The following is a 19,225-nucleotide window of genomic DNA, read 5'->3' as shown; positions in this document are numbered from 1 at the left end:
CCCTCCCCCATCGACTACCCCTCTGACATAGCACACAGCCATTACATTTCCACTGTCTCTATTCCTAATGCTGTACTCCACTTCTTGTAAGTATATACATACATATATATACATATGCATATACATATACATATACATATATAAACTTGTAGTTGACATTCATTATTGTTCAGCTTCAGCTTCAGGTTATAGTGCAGTGATCAGGCATCTACATCATCCCTGAGGTGGTCTCCCTAATGAGGCAAGTGTCCATTGGAGAAAACAGAACAAGGTAACATGATGGAAAGTAGCTAGTTCGGACAGAGGGGCTACTTCAGTAGAGTGATCATGGAAAGTCTGGAAGCTGATAGTGAGAGACGAGGCCTGAATCTTGAGGAGGGAAGAATGTACCAAGCAGTTGGAATAGCAAGTGGAGAGCCTGGGGGAGGGCCAGGAAAAGGGCAGTGTGCCGTGAGCATAGTGAACAAGGGGACACGTGGGAGCAGAAGATGTGGGCGAGAAGGCTGGGGCCCAGCAAGGGCCATATAGGGGATGGAGGGTGTGGATGTCATTCCAAGTGCCATGGAAATCCATTAAAGGTTAGAAGCAGGGACATGAAGGGATCCGAAAGAGAGAGTGACCAAGCAAACATGGTAAAATGTTAACAACCAGTGAACACGAGTGATGAGGGTATGAGAGTTCTTAGTAGTCATCCTGCAACTTTTCTGTAGGTCTGAAATTATTTCGAAATAAAAAGTGAAGAAATAAAAAAGTCACTCTGACTGCTGGGGGACAATTGACTGCAGGGGGTGGGGAGAAAGAGTTTGAGGAAGGCTGGTGCCAAGAGTGGAGGAGGGAGGTAGTGAGGTGTCAGCAGGGTCTAGAAGACTTGGACCAGCGGAAGAGGGAAAGAGGTCATTTTCAGGATGTGTTCATGGAGTGTTGAATCAGTTTTGCATCACTGCTGTAAGAAGTTGCCCCACACAGAGTGGTTATAAACAACATAAATGTATCATCTTATCCTTCTGTAAGTTCGAAATCCAACAGTTCTCCCAGGGCTAATGTGAAGATGTTGGCCGGGCTGTGCTCCTTTCCGGAGGCCCTAGGGGAGAATTTGTTTCCTTGCCTTTTCCAGCTTCCGGAGGCCACTCTCCAGGCCTTGCAAGTAGCTCCCTACATTCCAGAACCAGCGACAGGGCATTGAAGACTTCCCATGCTGTCATCTCTCCCTCTGACCACAGACTAGAAAGGGCCTTGTTTTTAAAGACTCCTGTAATTACATGGGCCCCACCCAGATAGTCCAAGATGGTCTCTCCCTCTCAAGATCCTTAACCTTAATCACATCCACCAAGTCCCTTTGTCACATAAGGTAACATATTCACAGATCCTGGGGATTTGGGTGAGAACACGTTTGGGTGCCGCTCTTAAATCTATCATGAGTTAAAACCACTAAGATTGGCAGGTGGACTGGATGAAGGTGTGAGGGAAAGAAGTGAACCAAGGATGGTGTCTGGATTTCTCACTGGAGATACTGAGTGAATGGCAGAGCCATCCTTCAAGACAGCAAGCCACTCGGAGGAGCAGACTGAGAGGGGCAGGAGAATCAATAGTTCTGGTGGAGATGTGCTAAGTTTGGAATCAGTGCAACATAGGCAACTGGAATCAGTACTGGCCAGACTGACTGAGAGAGCCTTGGGCGCATGCCCAGGGAAAGAGGCAGCAGAAGCAGAGACCCAGCCGAGCGAGAGTGACTGACACTTGTATGAGTTACAGCTGGTGCCTCCTTGGTGCAATAAACAAGTACCGAGCCCCTAAGAGTCGCCAGGCCCTGGAGATAGAAATACCTCCATAAATAAAAGACGTTCCAGAAGGAAATGGAAGGCCAGATGGAGAAATGGCTGAACAGACAGGTTGGGGCGTGATGAACAAGGCCTTATGTGGTAGGCCTTGGACAGTGGGCGTGCTGCAGGGACAAGGGGCCTCAAGGAGGTGAATGACACGACACAGTAAAGGACATGAGAATACTTGACATGTAACAGTCCCCAATACATGTCAGAATACTTGACATAACAGTCCCAAAACTGGCTGAGTGTGAGTGCGTGCAGAGAAACTGAGGGCAGGTGTGGTGGCTCCAGCCCAGCTAGGGAAATCTTGGCCAGGGCTTGTCCCTTCCCTCCTGCCCCCATTGCTCAGGTGTTTGCAGCTGAAGGAATGTGCCGTGGGCATTGCTGCAGGGGAGAGGTGTTGAGCGAAGTGGGGAGGCATCGCTTCCTCTTTCAGAACTGCTGCTCTTAAATCAAACAATTCAATCCAGGTGGAAGAGGGTTGGCAGCTGGGAGGGGAGAAGAAGGAGAAGCAGACAATAAAAAAAAAAAAAAATCAATAACTCTTCCCCATAAAATAAATTGAGATTTGTGGAATTCACTTCCACTTGACATCAAAGATGCCGATTTGGTGAATTCGTTTAAGGCCAAATTGAAAACGTATCATTTTAAGCCAGGTCCCCAAGCTGTCCCGGACTCTGTGGCAAGGGCCCTGGGGACTGGGTTTATGGTAACTCCAGACGCTTATTTGGGGCCGATTGATCTCTATTGCTCTAGAGAAGCTGTGCTCAGGGTGGCAGGAGTGGCCAGGTGATACGCCACTTCACCCCAAGGCCCCTCCAGCTAGGGCCCCCCCAGGGACCATTGTTGTGGGCATGTTTGGCTGTGACACGAAGAGGCAGATGTAAAACTGGCCAGAGCCTTGGGCATCTGGTCTCATGCAGCTCTTTGGACTTCACTGGGCCTCAGTGTTTCCTCCTACATGAGTGCGGCAGAAAATGGAAGACCGAGTTGCAGAGTCCACAGACTCTGGTTTTGAGTTCCCCCGTCCTACTGAGAACATGAGTAAGGTGTGAGTGGTGGTGTGAAGGATGAGAACACAGCGCCACTAATGGTGAGGAAACAAGACAACCCTCATAATAGGAATTTCCTTGGCCCAGGCCTCGAAGAAAAGAGGTCTGAAACGTGCTGCGTTGGGGGCCAGAACACCCCATAAGCACAGTGAAGATTCAGCCCTTTCCCTAGTGGGGTATCACTCTGGGGCTTCCCTCTGCCCTGAGTGGGAGAGTCTGCAGGCTAGTGGTTTAGCATGAAGCTGTCTCTGACAGGAGAAGGATGGCAAGGCGTGGGTGGGCGTGGCTAGGACGACTCAGAGGTGGGCACTATGGAGGGTGGGATGGGAGGACCATGCAGGCCATCAGTCAGTGTGCTGGTTACCAATGAATAATCTTGAATGAGCATGTGCAGGTGCAAAGCCCAGTGGCATGGCCTCAGGCGACTTAACCTCTCTGTGCTTCAGTTTCCTTATCTAGAAAATGAGAAATTAGTTTTAAAAAGAAAAAAGAAGTCTTATCACAGAGGATGGCCAGCAGCCTTACTTGGGAAGAGCTAAAGCATTCAGCATGATGCTTGGCAGACTGTTGACACTCAATAAATATTACTATTCTGTTGATGACCATGACCAGTTGGGGGTCCTTGAATAAGCCATTGAATCCTCCCCTTGGTATCTGGGTGTCCTACTTTGTAAAGTGAACGGATAGAAGCAAATGCTCGCCAGCCTCGATGTGACTAGTCTTTGCTTCATGGGTCCTTGTCACCTAAGTGACTGCAGAGCTGAGCAAGGGCTGTTCACCGAGGGCTTCTAGTCTCAGCAACTCACCAGCCCTAAGCCTCCCAAACCTTGGCCAGAGACATGTAGGCCTCTGGAAGGGGCCCTGAGGGAGTCAGCCCAGAGAGCGGCCCAGGAGGTGTAGCACCAGCTAAAGCAAGACCAATTCCAAGGCCACATCCACTCCAGAGACAACTCAGGCTGGCTGGGGCCAGGCTTCGAGCTTTGGGGCCCAAGCTTGATTTGACCTCCTCAAATTGAATGTTCACTTTAGCCTAGATTTACAAAGCAATTTCTTAATGCTTCTGTGCAGGGGCTGTTTTCTCTAGGGTTTTAAAGGAAAAAAACTCATTTCAATGTAAAATTCACAGCACCAAATTGAAATGTATTCTGAGCCGAGTGAGCAGTTCAGAATTTCCAGGCCCCGGCGATCAGCGCACGTCACATTGTAATTACACCTTTCTTTGTACGTCAGCTGCAGGCCTGGCGAGGAAAATAGAAGATAATGCTGACCCTTTTGAGAAGAGAAAGGACTTTTGTGCCTGTTCCCTTTCAGAGAGTGCTCCTCCAAGATGATAGGAAAGACAGACACCTGAATCAATCTATCGAGGGGAACAAAACCATTCGTATCTTCAGTCTCCTGCGCCAGATTGGTTCCACTCAACAGTTTTTGGAATTTAACTCTTATTTCTTCAAATTCATTGCAGGAAAAAAAAAAAAAAAAAATGAAGCCTCTTCTTTCTAGCACATCTCGGTTCATTTTGTTCATAAATTATCCCCAGCGTCTCCCTCCTCAACACACACACACACACACACACACACACACACACACACTTTCATGTATTTAAAAAACAATACTAGTGGATCCTTAACTAGATTATAGTTCCAGAAATAGATAAATGTGAATACGGTCTGGTTTACACAATTCTAGGGAATTCTTGTTAATTTTCTTAGGCACAATGATGGTATCCTGATTAAATAGGAGAACGTCCTCATTTTTAGGAGACGCAGGCTGAAGTATTCAGAAATAAAGGGTCAACTTGTCTGAGACTTGCTTTCAAATGGTTCTGCCAGTGATAGAGGGAGCAATATAGCAACGTGTTAACCAACATTGAATCTGGGTACAGGGCAGAGAGTTATTCATTGTAGTCTTTTACTCCTTCGCATATTGAGATTTTTCCTAATTAAAAATTAAGGAAATAAAGATTAGTGAGAAAATTTCCAAACCGCATCTAGTTGTCCATGTCTTTAAAATCTGCCGTTATATCCCACCCTGTCATCTGAGTTATGTATGCTGGTCGCATAAGGACTTCACATTTTGATGACCCTTACACAGATCTGACTTTGCAAGTAAGCTTCAGGGATTTCGATAGTTTCTGGAAAGGGAGAGGATCTGAAAGGATAGGAAAGAAGGGAGCAGAAGACTTTCCTGGGTTGGATGAAAATTGGCAACTCTCTTATCTTAACCTTGGTTAGTAGGTCTTTATTCTCTCACAGCAAATATTTCATGTAGGTGCCATAACCTCAATCGCTCAAACTAATGAGCATCGCCAATTAATATTAGTAGATTAGACCTGTACAGTGTGAACTTTATATGTAAAAGGAAGGTATTGTAAGTGGGAAGGAAGAAAGGAAAGGAAGGAGGAAGGCGGGAGGGAGGGAAGGAGAAAGGGAGGCTGTATAAATGTATCTATTAAAATAGTGTTTCTTCTATAAAGGGTTTCCAATGGCATTCCCATGGATGCGTCTCCCATCTCAAGGGCAGTGTGACATTAAGATGTGAGTGTCGCAATGTTTTTCAACCTTTTCTTAATCCGTGCCTTCCTTTGATAGTTTAACATTCTCACCTTTCCCTAGAGATGATTTTAAGGTCCCCTAAGACAGAAGGGCATCTTCTCCAACTTGAGAATCTCTATCTTCAACAGTGTCCCACCCACCAGAAAGATTTTTCTCAAGCTTTAATTTCTGTAGTTTACTTTTCTTTTAATTGGGTTTTAAGACTATGCCCCAAGTAAAATTATAATATCAAGTCTTCTCTTTCAACCTCCCCTCACCTCATACTCTAAGGCAGCTCTGCCCTTGGAGAACCTCCAGTCTAAAGCCCCAGGTGGTGACTGGCAGAGACTGGGCAAGGGCAGCAAACCCTGGTGCTGGACCTGAGGCGCTGCTTCAGCATTTGCCTTAATTACATACTTCGTTAACCGATGATTATAAACAATGAAATACCACACTGTGCCTGCTTTCTTTTTATCTATGAGCCCAAGGTGAACTGTGTTTGTGAGTTGTTTTAAATGCCCTTTGACCATTGAGAGGGGTTCATAATGTCTATAGCCCTTAATTAAGTGAACGAAACATCAGGATTGAGAGCAAAAGTTCACAGCAGCCCCACCGTCTACAGAGAGCCTAGTGTCTCTAGCCAGTTCATGACTCCATAAAAGGCCTCTTTTAGGCAGGAAATATGGTCATGTAAAACTGGGAAACAGGCAAGGACAGCAAAACCTGGGACCATGAACTCAGAGATAGGTATAACCTGCAAGGCAAAGAAGCAAGCCCCAGATGGCCCCAGGTTCTCTGAGCAGATGACGTCCTGGACATGGGACACAGTTCAGAGCTATGTGGGGTACCAGTCTCTCCCCTTTCAATCCATCCTGCCATGGGAAAACCTTACAAAAATACTTCACCACATCCCTCCCTTTAGTTCATCTGCTCTACAAAACATTGACTGAACACTGTCTGTTATATACAGCAAGCACTGTGCAAGGTGCTTTGGGGCTGCAAAGATGAAAAGACAGTGTTTTCCCTTCCAGCACTCTAGTTGAAGAGGGCAAATGAGGCACGAACAGGTATAGCAGAAATGCGTGCTGTACTGCTATCCTCAGAGCACGTACTCTATTGTACCATAATGTACACACCCGTAAAAAAGGAGCAAAGTACTATAACAGAGGTCACATACTTGCCAGTGAAGATCAGAAGAATGACTTTCCCTGTGCCTCAGTTTCTACATCTGCAAAATACAGATAATAATACAACCTTCCTCAAAGAGCTATCGTGAGGGATACATGAATTAGTACAGGTAAAGTGCTTTGAAGGGTGCCTGGCGTATAGAACACACTATAGAAGTGTTGCTGCCATTATCGTCCCTTGCAGCTAAGACAAGGAACAGTGTGGGGTTTGTGGTTAAGTGAGGTATGAGAAGCTGGTTGCCTAATAAAGTGTTTCGACCCCTTAGCCCAGCCTTCAAGGTCCCAATCTCAAATTGATCCTTCTTCTCTGTCACTGAGAATCCCACAGCTCAGAGAGGTGTGTACCCCAGGTTGCATTAGGACACGATGCTTGTGCCTGAACGTGTTGTCAGCTTCTCCCACTCAACATGGTTATTTAGGGTCCTATCTGTTACTTTCTTTGGACAAATTCAGGAAACCTACTCAACGCGAAGAAACGCTTTCCAGAATGTCTTTGAGAACAGGAGGCCTGATTCCAATGGATTTACTCTAAGTAGGGTTGTTGGGCTTCGTGAGGTCAGAGCCCTGGGCTATTCATGGTCCTTCCTCCCTCCGTCTTTCACATGGTGTGTCATGCAGGGGACCCGGCGGGGTCTCTGGTCCCGCTCCCCACATAACGCAGGATATGGTGAGGCCAAAAAGGAACACCCACGGAGCCATAGGTAGGGGAGTCATACCACTATATTCTCTCTGGCGGCACTATACTCTCACTGGAGGCTGGATCCACACTGTCCGCAAACCGCCATCCTAACTGCAATCCGCGCTTGCCAGCCCAGCCACCATCTTCTTGCTAGCCCCCATTCTCTCTCTCTGCTAGCACAGCCACAGCAGTTATATTAGTGGCCAATGGCTCACTGGTTACAGCTGACGGCCAACTAGCCACAGCTGATGGCCATGCAATCACAGTTGATGGCCATTTACTACCTGAGCCAACACCTTTCTATGTGAGGCTGAGAGCCTGGAAACTGCTTTCTGGGGCTCAGTCCCCACATGGTGCCACATCTTGAGTGATATACAGGGAAATCTTGAACAATACAGAGGGAACCCTCGGGCAGCAGCATAGTCATTGCCAGGCTCTTGGTTCATATCCTGTTTCCTAGTGACCTCGTGATTGAATCTAGAGGACAAGACGCTGCAATGGGCACAAATGTGTTACCTGCAATAGCATGTTGGACAAGAGTCTGTTTCCTAAGGAGTTAAATGGTAATCAAATATATTCCTGTGTATCCACCACTGCAACAGGCCAGTTGGCATATGTCTGTCACCTGCATAGGACAGTGCACTGAGTTTGGTCTGGTGCCCAGAGCCAGGCTTAGTGCCAGGTCTCAGCAGAGCTTGTACGCAGGCAGGCAGGCAGGCTCGCTTAGGTCCCAGGCAGCCCAAACCACCTCCTGCCCCTTCCTCCTCAACTTTGAAACTTTGAGTTGGAAATCTGAACTCCTAGAGAGCAAGAGACTATGTCTTCCTCCTTTTCCACATTTGGAAAGTTGGAGAGACAATAACAAACTTTCAATGCCTTGAATCAGAGCCAGCCCCAAGCAAAACCACAACAAATACACAAACCGTGTGTTTACTCCTGTCCCACTTTGCTCCTCAGGGAGGCCTTTCTCTCCTGAGCCCATTGGGTGCCCCAGTGCTACCCGCTGAGAGCTCGCCCTAGGTTGCCTGATAAAATGTGCCGTGGTTTGACCCCCACATGCTGAGGGTGCATAGCAGGCCAGGAAAGAGCCCTCAGATGAAGAGTCGGCTCACAACTAGAGGGGTTCAGGCTTTCCGGATACCTTTCAAGTCCCCCTGACTAGGGGGCCACAAACACTCTCATAAGATCCCCAGCATTGGCTCTGCTTGCTACTGAGCTGGTTTTTCTTTTTCTGACAGTGCAATATTGCATATAATAACAATTACCAATGACCTCCACTGGGTTGTCCCATCTCATTATTGCCGATGCATTTGGTACCTGCCACTGCCAATTTGCCTCAGCTGAGGTTTTATTCAGTGGGATATGATAGAGCTGTACAGCAATCTTTTTCCATTTAAATAGTTTAATTGAGGAAAGCTATCAGATGTTTCCAAATTTAATGTATACAACAATTTGCTTTTTCCTATCTCTTTTCAGAGTTGAGTTGGAAGAAAATGACATCTGATTCTTATAGAAGGAAAGCAATTACATTTTGGCGTCTGCCTTCCCCGGCTTGCATATGTTTTTAAACATAAAAAGAAATTCTTAATATGTAATTGTCAGGTAATAAAAAGGGAAAAATATTTTACTTTGCGTTTATGAAGTAATTTTTCAAAAGCATAAGGGAATTACATGTTAATGTTTTATGTTTATGACTGCATTCTAATACTGCACTATTTCTTCAAGTTTGGGTCTTTTTTTTTCCCTCTCCGAAGATGAGAGCTGAGATGATCAGGCCCAGCTCAAACCCTACCTCCCTGCCAGAGACGTGCTTGTGTACCCAGAGTTTCCCTCTCTGAGCTCCCTCCCCAGAGCTCCTACCCGCTGCACCATAATTTGACACTTGTTTTCTACGTTGAATGATTATGAAGTGACACCGAATGGTCTCCCTATGTGGTTTGTCAGCTGCTTGAAAATAGACAGAATTCCTTTTAGCATTCTTGGGTTCTCCACAACACTCAGCAAAAGGCTTAGCCCAAAATAACTGGTGCTCCACAAACACTTTTTGGACAAATTTACTCACCAAATTGCCAAACAACCAGTTACCAAATAATGAGAACAATGTTATTCTAGTACACAATGCATGCTACAGAGAAGAGACCCGTGGAATGGCACGGACAGTTGGGTGCAGACAGATAGATGGATGAAAGACTCCACACAACTCATCGGAGATGTCTCTGACATTTTGCCTGATCAAATTAGACCTGACATTCTCCCAAGTTCTTTCTTAGCTACAAGCCCTATTTGCACCAGACGGACAAAGATCACAGGTCTCAAAGCATTTTCCAGAGAGGACGTATGGGCTACTGACAGAGTCAGAGGAGACCAGCAGGGCCTGGGTCTTACTATCTCCATTTCTCAGAGAAGAAATTGGTGGCCTCCACATATATTATGGTTTTTAATGAGATTTTATAATTATAAACTTCAACTCAACACTCCCCAGGAATTCTATTTCTCTTTAAGTACACTTACCCACTCTTGTAGATGACTCTCCACTCTCCTCAGATATCCTTTATCAATTCTCAGTTGATGAACTCACCTCACACTTCAGTGAGAAAAGAGAAGTGACAAGAACTTCTCACCATCCTCCACCAAACCCTCAGTCTGACCAGCACCTGTTCTCTCTCTCTCTCGCTCTCTCTCTCTCTCCCCCCCCCCCCCCCGTTGCATCTCCCTGAAGACTTGCCCTTCACCATGACAGCTGACCCTCCACTGTGTGCTGACCCAGCCCCCATCTCCTGCTCAGGACTTTGCTCTTGCAAAGGCACCATCTGTGTCTTTCTCCTGGTCATTCCCACCAACATATCAACACACCAATGTGCTCTAGTTTTGTCCCTAAAAAAAACTACTCTCTTAACCTCACATTCCTCTCCAGATGCCACCTGATCTCTCTGCTTCGCTTTCCAGCAAAACTTCTGAATTGTCTGTGGGGACCATCTCCACTTCCTCATCTCCCATTTTTCCAACTTGCACCCATTTGGCTTCTGTCTTCACATTCCCCTGAAACTGCTTTTGTTTCAGTCCCCAGTTTTACCCTCTGTGCTGCCAAATCCAACGGACAATTTTTGTTCTTCACCTTGCCCTCTCAGCAAGCATTTAACACAGAAGCACATGTTCTCAAGCTGGTATTGATTCTGTTTGTTACCTGTTTCCTGTTCTAAAATGTAAACTCCCTGCAGGTGGGGATCTTGGCCCTGGTACCTACTCTGGAAGCTGTCAGACGGTAGCTGCTAAATAGATGGTGTTGCCCAATACACTTGGCGCCAACAATCTCGAATCTACACCATATCACTGAGACATAAAGTCATAGAATTTCAGATTTGGAAGGGCACTTAGAAATAATTAGATCAGAGTGTGGTTGCCCCAAAGATGAAGTAACTTGCCTGAGGTCACACTGCTGGAAGTTTCTGGAAGAGCTGGCACTTGAGCCAAATTCTCTTGGTTCTCGGCTCAGCCTCTTTCCATAACACTTGGACCTGTGCTTGTGTGCAAGAGCCTGGGTGTGGTAGAGCCACCTGTGGCAGAGGTAGGATGTGTCTCAAGACCTCTCAAGACCAAAGTGGATTCAATAACCAAGCAGGGAAGAAAAATGGGCATGTGAGGAATTCATGAGCTTTTCTTAAAAGTAACTTTGTGGAAGAGCACCAGCTTTAATTCAACTACTTAAACATATTTGCATTTCAGCAACTTGTTTGAGTATCAGTTTTCACAATTAAAATAGCTTTATGGTTTTCTGGATTATATAAACAATACATGTATATTGTAAATAATTCAAAGAATTATAAGAAAGTAAAAAGTATCTGAAATCTTATCATCCTGAGGTAAATGCCATTAAAATTGTTTATCTCTTTATTGAAGCATAACACTAGTACAGAAAAATGCACAAATCATAAAAGTGCAACTCAATTAAGTTTTTCAAAATGTGCATTTAAGTATCCACGCCCCAAGATAGGAAGAGAATACAACCAGCTTTCCAGAAGTCCTCATGCCACCTCACCTCCAGTCACTCTCTCTGCTCTGTTCCTCGGTGATCGTTACAGTCCTGCCCTCTAAAACCATCAATTAACGCTTGCTAAACTTTATATAAATGAAATAATTCACTTTATGTTTTTATGTTTAGCTATTTTTGTTCAGCATTATACGTGGAGATTCATTCATGTTGTGGTACTTAGCTGTGGCTTGGACCTTTTCACTGTTGTACATATTCCCTTGCAAGGATATATTATGATTTATTTATCCATTCTTTTTTTCAGTTTTGTTGAAAATAACAAGTGACATACCACACTGTGTAAGTCTAAGGCACACAGCATGATGGTTTGATTTGCATATGTTGTGAAATGACTAGCACAATAGGTTCAGCTAACATTCATCTTCTCATATAGACACAATAAAAGGGAGAGAGAAGAAAAGAAAAAAAGGGGGGAAAAATGTCGCCTTGTGATGAGAACTCTTAGGATTTACTCTTTTATTGACTCTCCTATATATCACACAACAGTGTCAGCTATAGTTTTCAGGCTGTATGTTACATCTCTACTGTTGATGGGCATTTTGTGTTTTTGGTTTTGGACTATTACAAGTTGCTGCTACATTCTTGTACGTGACTTTTATTGCGCTGGGCCCACATTTCTGTTACGTGAACATCTAGGAATAGAATTGCTTCATCCTCAGGTATATGTACGTGCAACTTTATCATAGAGTTTTCCAAAGTGATTGTATCAATTTATATGCTCACCAACAGTGTTTGTTCACTACCTTTGTTTCACATCTTTACCAACACTTTTCATGTGAGCCATCCTATGTATTTCTCATTATGAAGTTTTTATTTATTTATTTATTTATTAGTGTCAGGTGTACAAAACAACACAATGATTAGACATTTACAGCCCTCACAAAGTGATAACACCCCCACGTCTACTACCCCTCTGACATCGTACACGGCTATTACGGTACCATTGACTATATTCTCTATGCCGTACTTTATATCCTGTGACTATATGTATATTAATTAGAGTTGACATTCAATATTATTATATATTAGTTTCAGGTGTACAGCTCAGTGTCAGGCATTTATATAATCTATGACTTGATTCCCGCCGATAAGTCCAGTACCCGTCTGACACCCTACACAGTCTTTGCAACATTGTTGATTATATTCCCCATACTGTGTTTCACATCTCCGTGACTATTTCGTAACTACCAGTTTGTGCTTCCTAAGCCCTGCACCATTCTCACTCATACTCCAGGCCCCCTTCCATCTAGAAACCATCAGTTTATTCTCTGTATCTATGAGTCTATTTCTATTTTGTTCGCTCATTTTTTCGTTAGGAAGTTTTTTGATGACTGATAAGATTGAACACCTGTTCATGTATTTATTGGTTATTTCTATATCCTCTTTTGTAAAATATGCTTTCAAGTCTCTTGTCACTTTTCTATTGAGTTGTTAGTCTTTGCTTACTGATTTGTCAGAGTTCTTTGAGCATTCTGGTTTTGAGTTCTTTGTTATTTTTTTATATGTTGCGAATCTCTTCTCCCACTTTGTGACTTGTTTGGCCTCTGAATAATTTCTTTTGATGGACTGCAGTTCTTAATTTTAATATAGTCCTATGGAGCAATTTTTTTCTTTATGATTGGATTTGTATCAGATTTAAGAAATCTTTCCCTATCCCAAGTTTGAGAAAAAAATATTCTCTTCTATTTTCTTCTAGAAGCTGTATTGATTTACCTTTCATATTGACAGCCACAATCAACTTGGGATTCACTTTTGTGTATGGTGTGAGGTAGGAGTCAAGTTTCATTTTTTCTTCATTGAGATACCAAATAGACTTGACATCATTTATTGAAAAGGCTTTCTTCCCCACTTCTCTGCAGTTTGCCTTTGTCATAAAGTTTTCATATGTGTGGTCCTGTTGCTGGATACTCTATTCAGCTCTGTTGGGTTATTTATTTTTCTTTGCACAGACACCACTGTGTCTTAGTTTCTGTAGCTTCATAAGTCTCAAGTCTTCCTATTTAATTGTACAAGACATCTCTTCCCTCCGCCCATATCCTGGGTTTTTTTGTGTCAAGAGTTAAGTTGGTTGTTTTTCCCCTTTGCATTTTTATATAAATTTTAGAATTAGCTTATCAATTTACACACAACACATACATGTACACATGTGTGTGGACAATACAGACACACACACACACAAACCTGCTGAGATTTTTACTGGGATTGTATTGAATCTACAGATTAATTTGGGGAAAACTGGCATTTCAATTTTATCCAATCCACGAATGCATCATTTATAGCTAATGAATACTATTTCATAATTCTGTCTCCATGTATATATAGTTTAGTACACACACAAGCACATACACAATTTTATATAAATTGGGTCATATCACTCATGTTGATTTTATCAAAGTCAACGTTCTTATATATTTTATATCTTATTTTCACCTCTCCGATTCCCTGCACACACTTACCAAATCTTCCCCTCACTCCCCTTCCTCTCCCATGTTTACTGGCATCAGCCTGTTTTGAATCTTCTCACAATACTCTTTATGCTCATATCGTCATTTATATACATAAATATATGTATGGACTTTATGGGGGTCATAATTACAAAAATAGGTCATATTATATTTCTTCTCTGTATTTGTTCACTTCACTTAAAAATATATCATGATAATCCCTCCAAGTCAACAAGAAATGATATCCAATGCAATCTTCTTTTAAGAGCTGTGCAATATTCCATGGAATAAATGTCCCACGATTTAGTCAACTACTTCTCCATTCGTGGACATTAACTTTGTTTCCAAATCTGTGTATTTGCGATGTTGATGTGAACATCTTTGACCTTGAACAAATAGCTTTTCTTACTGGAATTTTGTTTTTAAAAGACAGATTCCCAAGAGTGGGTTACTAGATTGAAGAGTATGTATGTCTTACATTTAAAAAATCATTACCCAATTGTTTCTAAAAACATATAATGACTCACATTTCCTCTAACCATCCATAAAAGGATTCTTTCCCCAACATCTCTACCAGTGGTAGGAGTTACTTCCCTTTTTTAACTTTTACTAGTCTTGTAGTAGATATCTCACTGTTACTTTCATTTGGTTTTTGTCTGACTACTAGAGAAATTAAATATCTTTTCACATGTTTATTGATATTTGAATTTGACCTCTGAACTGTTTCTTCATAACCTTTACCCATTTTCCTATCTGTTGTCATTTTCTTATTCATTTGTTAGAAGCTCTTAGTAGTTTATATATTAACATTTTATTAATCATCGGCACTGAAAAAATGTTCATCAATCTGTTATTTGCTTTTGTTTATGACATCTTTCACGATACTAATGTTACATTAATTTTTACATAGTCAAATGTGCCTATTTTTTTCTTTATTAGTTTCTAAATTTCCTGACTTTGTTAATAAATTTTTTTCTATTCCACAATATCCTTTCCCTCAAGTATATATATATATACTTCATATATAACTACACATATATATTATATATATATATATATATATATAATATATATATATAATATGTATATATATGCTGAATTTTCTTGTAATAAGTTTATGGGTTTTTTTATTTTTTAAGCCTTTAATCCATGTGGAATTTTTTTTTAAATATGATGTGAGGCAGGGAATCTGACTATTTTTCTTCTAAGCAGATTATCAGCACCATTTATTAATCAGACTACCTTTCTTTCACTGGGATATATTTCTGGGTTTTCCATTCCATTCCTATGTCAATCCCATTCCTTATACAATGTTTTCATATCTAGTAAGAAATCAAGTTTTCTTCCCCCAACTAGTCTTTAAAATTTTTTCTTGGCCTTTCTCAGAAATTTAGTTTTCATATCAATTTTTAGATAATGTGATACAATAAAAATCCATTTGAATCCCAATTGGAATTTCATTACATTTATACAGTAATTTTGGAGAGAATTAAAATTTTTATGCTATTAAATCTTCTAGTTCAAGAAGGTGATATATTTTCCATTGGTATAAATATGGTTATATTATTTCTTTTTTTTGGAAAGTATACAAATGTCTTTCTTTTGGTTCAATTCTATGCTTGAATTTCTGCTTGTGTTGCCTTTAACATCTAGGAGTTAAACTCAGCCAAGTGTCATAGACTGAAGTTGCTGACTAAGACAGAAGACCTTAATTAAACCTCCAATCTATAAAAATAAAAACAAGCCCACTGGCAAGTTTTTAGGGAGAGTATGCCATAGTGACTTGGAAGTCAGATAGATTTGGTTCAAATTTTGCTTACTAAGTGAGCCCCAGCTTCTTAGTCTGTGAAGTTGGTGTCATAATTACCTACCTCACTGGGTTGAAGTAAGAATTAAGGATGACGTGGTTTGCAGATCCTATGACAGAGTGTTGACATGTAGTAGGGACCGATAAATGCTTACGGATTTTTAAAAACTGTTTGATAATTTAAAAGAGGAAAACATGTCTCTGTCTCTGTCTCTCTCTGTCTCTGTCTCTCTCTCTCTCTCTCTCTCTCTCTCTCTCTCTCTCTCTCTCTCTCCATCTTTTAAATTATCAAACAGCTACATTTAGAAAAATACCGGTGGCCTTTGGTCTTCCAACCTGTTATGCTCCCACCTTACTTCTCCTTTTCTCTCCCAGACTCTCCCTGCACACTTGGAGTCTGGACCTCATAGGTATTGTCATCAACAACATTTCTCTCACCAGCAGTATCCTGGGCTCAGTTATCTATGGATATTACTGGTGTGACATTTTTGCTGTTTTTAATGTCTCATTATTGTCCCCAATTTTTTTTTTTCCTTTTCAGGAGGAAACTAAGACCCAGCAAGGTAACAGGCTGTAGTTCTCAACTTTAAAACACTCAAAACCCTTTTCACAAAATCAACACTATTTCTTATTATACAGAGAAAAAAATAAAAGTAATTTATAATAAAATAATGTGCATTTCTCTATGTAAATTCAGGCATATCTACACTGAAAGACAGTGTCTTGCACCTACTCATAATAAATAAGTTTGTATTTAAGACTAGATGATATTCAACTGAATACTACTGGACCTTCTTTATATTTGAGATTTTGAAAAAATGGCTAAAAGATATTTCGGGTGTGTGTATGTGTGTGTGCGTGTGTGTATGCATATATGTGTATATACCCATCTATGTATGCCTCTCTCTCTATGTGTGTGTGTATATATATATATATAGATAGATAGATAGATAGATAGATAGATAGATAGATAGATAGATAGATACATATATACATATATACATACAGAGACAGTTACATAAATAGATATTTTGATACAGATATGTTACATCATCATTGTTTCAAGTATTGTAATGTGCCTAAATGGTAAACAAGACTTAACAAGACGAACTAGAAAAAGAGTTCCGTTTCCCTTGATTTAGCTGGTAGTTGCTTTCTTTCGAACACCAGAGTATTTTATAACGGTGCAAAAATACTTTGATTTATGTGTGAAACAGAGTCTAGGCTCAGATCATTGTAAGCAGGATTTTCATCTCTACCGACGAAGCAAATGTGGACTTGTGCCGCAAATGGCAGGATGCCCAGCTTCCTCGCCGTATCCCCACCAAACGTGCAGGCACCCCAATTGTAGTGCCAATCTAGAGGCCCCCGCAAAATGCCCAAAATGCCCCCTAGAGGGCAGTCCCAGCCCCACTGAGAGCCTAGCACCAGCTCGGGACCCAGTGGGTGCGCTCTGCCGAAGCAGGACCCTGACGCCTGCTCAGACCCGGGCGCCCCAGCCGGTGAAGGTGCGGACGGCCGGGAAGATGGATGCGCCGTGCGCGCAGCTCAGCTGCCCATCCAGGATTTCCTCCGACCTCCGCGGCCCCTTTGTTGGCAGAGAGAGCAACAAGCTCGCGGCTTACGGGGGAGGTCAGAGGAAAGTGATTTCAATTAGAGAGGGATCACCGAGGTCTCAAGCCAACACAGACAAGTTTTGTAACACCAGCAGCTCAGCGACCTGAGTCATTTATCCTTCGCAGAGCCAGTCAGCCCCGGCTTAGCAGGAAGCCCCTTTGCTGCCCCCACCCCATCTCTCTTCTCTTTCTGGCTTTTGAAAGGAAAGGGAAAGAAGAGGGAAACAGAAGCAGTCCTGCTGATGAATTTCTCATCTTTTCAGGGTGAGTGAGGAGGGAACTAATCTAGGAGACGAAGCACAGAGGCCTGCAGGAAGATGCCAGCGGCCTGCCTCCTGCTCCCAGGCACCGATGAAACTGCTGGTCTTGAGGGTTTCAGGTTTGGAAGCAGAAAGAGGAAAAACGGGGAGGGGCAGACTACCTGGTGACTTACTCCTCCGCCGGCTTCATATAGGAATCCTTTCATCCTCCAGCCCAGTCTTGGAGCCACCTCCTCCTTGAAGCCGCCCTGACGTTGCCCACTGGGCATTCAGAACCCGTTGTATTCAATCCAGAAGAACATGCACACTGTCTCTCAATGGTTCTTGAAGTCAGGCTGTTTCTCCAGCCACTGTTTTAGCCATGGTTCTGTTCAGCTGACTGCATGCTCTCTTTTATTTATTTATTTTTTTTGCAAAAGCATTTTTTTTTATTTGTTTTATGACATTTTTTTATTAGTTTCAGGTGCACAAAATAATGTAATAGTTGGACTTGCTAAGTTCACGTTCATTTCCAAGGTACCCAAAAGAGACACTGACAAACTCCGGTGTGTGCAGCAGAAGTGAGGAGGGCAGGACGCCGAAGGAAGCAGGGTCACGTTAGGAACAAGAACGCCAGAGGCTGGTGTTGGAAGAGGGAAGTAGGAGGGCAGCTAGGAGAGCTGTCAGCAAATTCATGAAGACGTCCCTGGTGCTGGGATAGCAAGGCTCGTATGAGGGATGCTGTGTGGGCTCGCGCCCCTCACGGGCAGCTCATCCAGCAGAGTGACCAGCACGTGAGAGGTGTCTGACAAATGGCCACTATGACATGCATATTGCTGTCAGCACACAGTACTCAGGCCAATTGTAGAGGTCCCAAATGGGCTGATGGGTGGCAATTAGGAGGCTCTGAATTCTTGGCTTCTGCAATGTCCTTCACTCCAGACAGAAGAGATGCGGAGATGCACAACCCTAGCCACCTTGAAAAAGAAGGAAAAGGCTCAACTTGGAAAGTAACTAAATTTTATTAAAAAAAAAAAAAAAAAAAAAAAAAAAAAAAAAAAAAAAGCAGTTTCACAGAGGTGTAAAACATAACCCATCTTTTGAAAAAAAAAAAAAAAGCCATAAAACCCAAATTGTGTGTGTATGCACTCATGCACACTTGGGGAAAGGGGCCGGGGTGTCCTAAATATTCCAGAGACCCAGGCTCTAGATTGGCCCTGCTGCTAAACCTCAGCACAGCCACATAACTCTGCCAAATGGGGCCTCAATACCTTTCCAACTCACCTCACCAGGTATTGTGAGGATCGACCGACAGAATGGATGTGGAAATACTTTGAAAGAAAGGAACTTGCCACAGATGCCAGGAAGTATGCATTCAAGTAGGACTTCTCTCTGACAGGACGGATGGCTGGCAAACATAAATAACAATCCCACCACTTACATGCCCTCTCCTGCTATCCAAGTTTCCACCCAGCTGTTTTAATTGTTTTAAAATTACGTGTGCACCACAGAGAACTGTGGGTAGTGGGGATCTAAGCTCTGCCTGGATATTTTTTTCTTTTACTTTGAATAAGTAGTAGACCACGGAGTAGTGGTCTTACACTTGTTCCTTAGGGGAATAGACTTTAGGATTGGAGTTGTGTGTGTGTGTGTGTGTGTGTGTGTGTGTGTGTGTGTGTGTGTGTTGGGGGGTGGGGGGGTTTAGCACCTCCTTTGCCTCTGATGCAGCTTTACATGCCACTACTGTACATGGCCTTCTGCTCCAAGACACCAGGTAATACCCGTCCTCAGCCTGGGCT

Source organism: Rhinolophus sinicus, chromosome 4 (genome assembly GCF_057876585.1).
Source record: "Rhinolophus sinicus isolate RSI-liver-muscle chromosome 4, RSI-T2T, whole genome shotgun sequence".
NCBI lineage: Eukaryota > Metazoa > Chordata > Mammalia > Chiroptera > Rhinolophidae > Rhinolophus > Rhinolophus sinicus.
Note: the sequence above shows the minus strand (reverse complement) of the source record.